This window comes from Colossoma macropomum, unplaced genomic scaffold (genome assembly GCF_904425465.1).
Source record: "Colossoma macropomum unplaced genomic scaffold, Colossoma_macropomum, whole genome shotgun sequence".
Taxonomy (NCBI): Eukaryota; Metazoa; Chordata; class Actinopteri; order Characiformes; family Serrasalmidae; genus Colossoma; species Colossoma macropomum.
Window position 1 is genome coordinate 35,698,906 of NW_023494787.1, and position 7,201 is coordinate 35,706,106.

Here is a 7,201-nt window from a genome sequence, read left to right on the forward strand (position 1 = left end):
AGACCACTAACTAATTTCGTTCTTTTTAAATTGATATAATTAAACTGTTAAACAAAATTGCACCCACTTCATTTTTCATTATCAACATTACATTAATATTAATAAAATGGCTATATTTGTGTTGTAGACGTCATGACCTGGGTTCATCACCACTGTAAAGACATATGAGTCAGAAAATTTATCTGCTAGTGAACCGTTTCACATCAAAACACTTTGAATAATTTTAATCTCAAGGATTGAATTATGCAGAAATTTATAAAAAAAAAAACATTTGTCCCTTTAATGTAGCCATAAAATGACACATTTTTTCACGTTCTACAGGTGCAGACATCTTAATGTTAACTTAATAATTAGAGACATTATCTTTTTAATGTTTAAGCCACTGTAGGCCCTGCATTGGGCTAACTGTCCTAACTTGTATTTTTCTAAAGGTTGAAATTGAAAGCATTCACACAGATAATCTCACTTGTGAGCTGCAAAATAGGGTTCTTCTGTTGTCACCGCTAATGTTGCAATGGCATGACAGAATTTAAATTTCAAAACTGCCTCTGTTTTTATAGCCTGGAAGCCATTTACTCACTGCATTCTGCTGAAAGAAAATCCATGCATACTTCGGCCAGGTCTTCTGCAGTCTGACCAGTAGGGGGAGATATTATATTTCTGTGAGATCGACAATTCTCTGACCTATATAATTTACTGACAAGGATTTGTTTAGCCAGTGTGGATGCAGGAAGAGGCCTCAGGTCAATACAGCCAACAAAAGCCAACTTTTAGTTGCCTTGCTTATTAACAAAGAGACAAGGAGGCCTGCTAGGCAAAAAAAAAAAAGACCAAACAGCAAACAATAACTGAGAAATATTTTCCTCAACTGTGAGAACTGAGTCCAGGACATAAATGGCTGTTTTAATGAGCAAGGACTAACCCATTTTCCATTTGTGCGATATTTAAGAGGGACATGTAAGAGGTACATATAATCTAATTGCTCTTTCTACTTTTACAGTTGCTAACTGTAGTCTATCTCTTGCTAGATCTTAAACTACCAGGTGTTGTTTGAGTGGTGAACCATTCTCAGCAGTAACAGCAGCATGGTAGTGACATGGTAGTATGTTTGGCGCAAGTGGTCTACTCAAAAACATCCAGCCAACTGTGGTCAGAAACTGACCACTAATGAAATTCTAGAGAGTGGCTAACACAAATGAACTATAGTCTTTAACTGAACACCTAAAAGGTGGACCACAAGGTAGGTGTGTCTAATGGAGTAGCTTAAGTGTGCGCAATGTTTGAAAAATGCCACTACCATGTTGGTGTCATGCTGAGAATGATCCACGATCCAAATAATATCTGCTCAGCAGTTGTCCTGTGGTGGTCCCTTTGCTTTGATGGGCAGAGGGGAGCTTTCTGCACCAACAGATGGGCTACAGTCAGTATTGAAAAACATGAAGAGTTAATGACATAATTCTTTCAGGCTACAGTCTCTTGAACAATGTAAAAATGATCCAGATTATTCCATCAGAGTCTGTGAAATCTATGGATTTATTCCACAGAAGTTTACAAATGTCTTACCTAAACCTGTGGTAAACGCCATTTTGTTTTGCTGTAGCCGTATCTACAAAGCACAACTAAGACCCTAACCATCAAAAGTACATCTTCACTGCCGTATTACTGAAGTATCACATAGACTTTGGTGATAAATGCCTGTAGTATTCTAATGTACTAAGTTTTTTGTATAGATATATACAAATTTGTATAGAAAAATATAGGGACATTATATGAAATGCAAGTAAAAACAGAAAACTACATTGCCTGTAAGAAAACAAAGACATTTTTTCTTTCACCTTATCAGCTTTTTCTTTTAATGTAAATATATGCTCATTCTGAAACTGTTGCCTGCGACATGTTCCAAAAAAGTTAAGATGGGCATTCAAGACTAAGAATGTTCTGAAATCTTAAAGACATCCTAAAGAAGTAATACTTTCACGCTTGGGTATAAAATGAGCATCTAGGAAATGCCTAGTCCTTTGTGAGCAAGGATCAGTTGAGGTTGCCACTTTGCCAAAATATGCATAAGCGAATAATCCAACAGTTTAAAAACAACTTTCCTCATGAGTAATTGCAAGGATTTTAAAAGAAAGGGTCCATTCAAATTGTCACCAGAATAAGGTTTATTGTGATATGGGGGTGTATTAGTGCCCATTGCATGGGTAACTTGCACATCTGTAAGGGCACAATTAACACTGAAAGATGTACAGTGGCAAGAAAAAGTATCTAAACCTATTGGAATTACCTAGTTTTCTGTACTAATTGGTCACAAAATGAAATCTGTTCTTCATCCAAGTCACAAATATAGACAAACACAATGTGCTAAAGCCAAAACACCCAAACAGTTGTAATCTTTCATGACTTTATTGTATACACAAGTTACACATTCACAGTATTGGTGGAAAAAGTAAGTGAACCCTTGCATTTAATAACTGGTCGGACCTCCTTTGGCAGCTGTAACCTCAAGCAAGCGCTTACGGTAGCTGTGGATGGACCATTCTTCCTTACAGAACTGTTTCTTCTCAGCCATATTCTTCAGATGTCTGGTGTGAACAGTTCTCGAGGTCATTCCACAGCTACTGGGCTTTAGTCTGTGGACAGCCACTTTGACTTGATCCTGTACAATGTCTTCATAAACTTGGAAATTCATTTTTCCCTCAATGATGGCAGTCAGTCCAGGCCCAGCCCCAACTTATGAAGCTCCCTCTACCATACTTTACTGTTGGGATGATGTTTTCATAATGGTATGCAGTGCCCTTTTTATGCCATATGTAGTGTTCTTCCCGAACCTTAGTTTCATCAGTCTTCAAAACATTTTCCGAGTAACCTTAAGTGTCAAGATGCTCTTTGGCAAACTTCAGGTGTGCCTCGATGTTTTTTAAGAGCAGTGGCTTTCTCCGTGGTGTCCTGCCATGGACGCCATGTCTGTTCGATGTTTTTTGAGGTCTTCTTTATACAAGACATAATTCACATCTGCAGATGTTCCTTGTGAATAGAAACTCAAAACACTTGAGAGGTTTTTATAAGCCAAACTAACTCTAACACAGACCTACAAACTCCTTTTATTGATTGGATTCCAGGTTTGCTAAAACTTGACTCCAGTCTCCATCTTTTGTTAAAATCATTAGCCTAGGGCAGGGGTGTATAACTCTGGTCCTAGAGGGCCAGTGTGCAGCTAGGTTAAGTTGAGTTCCCCAACTTAAGCACACCCACAAAGCCTGGCAATTAACCAACAAGTTGAATCAGGTGTGTTTAAGCAGGAAAATCACCGAACAGTTCTGGACACTCAGTGGCCTTTTTCCAGCCTACACTGTATGGACAATATGGACAAGAACAATTGATTTTTTTTCTGTGTTATCAGTTTAAACAGATTGTTCTCATATAAATTCCTGACCATATTTTAAGTTGACTTTATACATAAATGCAGGTCATTCCAAAGGGTTCACATATGTTTTATTGCCACTGTATAATACACTTTTTAGAGCAACATATGCTGCCTTCTTTATGCTGTATCTTTTTCAGTGACCTCCCTGTTTATTTCTATAAGACAATCCTAAGAAACATCCTGCACAGACAATATGGCTGGGTAATCAGAGAGTGCAGGTGTTAGACTGGCCTGCATACAGTCCAGAACTGTCTCCTATTGAAAATGTGCACCGCATTATGAAGTGCAAAATACGATGAAGGCCGTGTACAGTTGCACAGCTGAGGACTTGTACAATGGAAGAGTGTCAAAAAATCTGCTTTTTAAACTGGAAAAATTGATGGCTTCAGTCCCCAAATGTTTATTAAATGTTGTTAAAATGAACGGTGATGTAACACAGTGGTGCTAAACATGCTACTGTTTTTTGTAACATGTTGCAGGTATCAAATTTGGAAGTATACTTACCAAATAAAAACTATATATTTCATCAAGTAAAACACCACGTCATTTTTTTTTTTCAGTACAAAGTCAAACAGAATGTAATAATCATTGCTTTTTGTTCATATTAGCATTTCACATACTGCCCCAGCTTTTTGGAAATGAGGTTTATAGAATTTGTTAACACATAAAATTAAGTTAGACATGAAATAACTGACTTGGGGATTGTTGGGGCCTAGGCTGCAAAAAATGGCTGTCACGTCAATTGTTATGCTTAGCAAGATGGTGGATTTGACCCTCCATAGTCAAAGCCACAACCCCCCCTGAAATAATAATGTATATATTATCATATATAATGCCATCTAACATTGGTTCCACACTCCAGCTGTACAATATGCATTGCATTTTTTCTCCATGCCTTTTCTCCACAGATATTTCTCTTATAGATATTTTAGATTATGTCATTGGTCTGTCACTCATGGTGCTATCAGCAAGCTGAAGCAAGGAATGAAGTTACATCTTCTGAAACAACAGTCCCCTCAGTGCTGACAAACGCCACACTGTTTTTGGAGAAGAACACTATGCCCTCAACACTATCAGCGCCAGCCCTTCATCAGTGGTCAATCTCTGACCACAGAACTGCTCTTGACTGGATATTTATGAGTAGTGACTGTTATGTTGAGAATGTCACACAAGTAATATCTGGTCAACAACAGCTCTGTGGTCAGAAACTGACCAATGATAAATGGAGTAGGGTGGCTAGAACAAATGACAACATTCTATAAATGTGGACTTGTAGTAGACTTATAAGGGAGCTGGACCTCATAAAGTGTACATTGAGTGTATATTATCCATAACATGCAGCCCTGGTTCAAAGCGAAAAGCTTCTCTCACAGATGATGTCAAAGAGTCAACTATGAACTATGTAACTTTAGTTCTATGAAGAAAATAGAATGGGATTGCATTCACCAAGTCATTTGCTATCTCTTTGTGATCGCTTTGTGAAACCATGTGATCTCATGTGCACTGAATTATTTGCTATACAGATTAATTAGAGGACAAAGGAATGCTGCTCAGTGCTGCTCCGGAAGTTTGATTCTAGGCTTCAGTGCGATGTGCACTTAATTAACCAACAAGATCCATAACTAGAGCCTCTATGAAGAAAACAGTGTTGCTAGTCATTGATATGCTGAGATGGCAATATGCTGAACTGGTTGCTGAATGAACAACCATTCAGACAATGATGGCTGGAGTGACAAAATGACAGTACAGCAGATCTAGTGTAACTGAGTTATTCAGCTTAGTATTAATTACTGGGTGGTCATTTGACCTCATTATAAGAATGTTGCCATTGGCAACGGGTGGGTGTGGGGGCTGCTGGTTATGGTGACTGCTTTCTCTTAACCACTGACTCTGTTTATGATGAAAAATGATAGATCAAAATGACTGTCAAAATAAGAGATCCCCCACACTGGAAGTCTCTTCGAGATTCTTACCTAATGTGACATCACTCAAAGCCCAAAATATGCTTGGTTTCTTGCTGGCGTGCAAAAATATGCATACATATTCATATTTACTCAAGTCACCGGCCTTACACTTTACTCGGTTGCCATGCTTACTGCAGCGGCGAGGCTGATTTTGATATTATGGGATGTTCTTTGTTTTGTCACAACGTGCCCTGGTATAGGAAGGGGAGGTGGAGGGGTGGGGGCTAGGATGTGTGTGAGAGGGAGGTGGGGGTGTGGAGATAAATGTTAAAGTGTGTGTACCTCTTGTGCACACTGATGGCATGAAGAAGTGAGGGTTTGACGTTGATTCTTTGTGTAGATTTCCTTCACGGCCCTGATACTGAAACATCACGCCAGTCACCGTTACGAGAAATAATGTTGCCACTGTCTTCTATGTATGGATTCCATAACCTCTATCAAAATCAATAAACTTGATACTCAGAAGCACAGAGTCCAGGTAGAAGTTTTACTCCAAAACTAACCTTGTGTCTGTCTTGTACCTTTCAAAATGGATGATGGAATTCATGTGAATTGATATGGTCAGGATGACTCAGAGTTCAACAGCACACATTAAAAAAAAGCTTGTGGATGGTAAAGTCTACTTCAGACATCATAGCCAGCCTTTCCTGGCCTTCTATACGGCCTCAGCAGACAGAGAGTACAGTACAGTGCATGTGGTGAATTAGTACTCCTGCTCTTTGATTATTATGGAGTGGCAGCGAGATGGGGGGAGGGAGGGGGTGTTCTTGTCGCCCGGCATATTATGGGATGTCTGCGTTATTAGGCGGGGGGAGGGGTGAAGGCGGGGAGTGAACTGGGGGGGGGTGAGAGAGGGAGGGGGAGGGGGAGTGGAATATTATGGTCTGGATCAGGCCTGTTTCTTTTTTCTTTCTTGCTTTTTTTTTTAGGCTTTAGCCTACACAAGAATGCTCCAGTGCCACAGCTCCCTGATCTAGCATAAAGATCGAGCTACTGTTTGGGTGTGCAGGTTATGAGATGTTTGTCTTCATGTGTGGCTTCTGGAGACACACATGAAGAGAGACAGAAGACACAAGAGACTTATGAGACATATGAAGTTGAGAATCTGAGATCAAACTTAGACAAGAAGAAAGTATCAGTACAGTTTCCCCATATGAAAGTTCCTTAAGTGTTCCACATAAAGAACAGTGATATTTACTCAATAAGATGAATAATACTCTTTAGAAAGACATCTGGCCTTTGTCAAGGGCATAACAGTTGAAAAGGACTGATGTCTAGACCAAAACATAGGTAGGAAAGTGACTGAAGAGTGTTTCAACGTGTATATAACAGGGTGACCGTATTGGTAAATACTGCCCTGTTGGGTTTTTCCCATGCTTTTTTTGTACTCAACCTCTGAGCGCCCCTCTTGCCAGTCTCTTCGATGGCCTATTAGTCTATTTATCTGCCTGATCAGCTACCAATGAGACCGCATCTTCAGCCGTCTCGCTCCAGCTTCCCTTGTGTCGTGCTGCTTGTCTATCAGTGAGGCTCTATGACGAAGTCCATATGTACTTCTTTTGCCTAGTGACAGGGTAACAAGGGATGTGTGTAGATGGAGGTGTGTATGTGTGTATATGTGTGTGTGTGTGTGTGTGTGTGAAGGGGGGTGCTAGCGGAAGAGTATTATGGTCTGCATTTTGGCATGCGTGGTAATCTGACCCCCACCACCCTCACCCCCCTCACGCCTGCTTATCACCATGGCAACTCTCAGCACAGGAAGAATATTATGGTCTGTACTTTCTTTTGACTCAGAAATTATATTATGGGATGT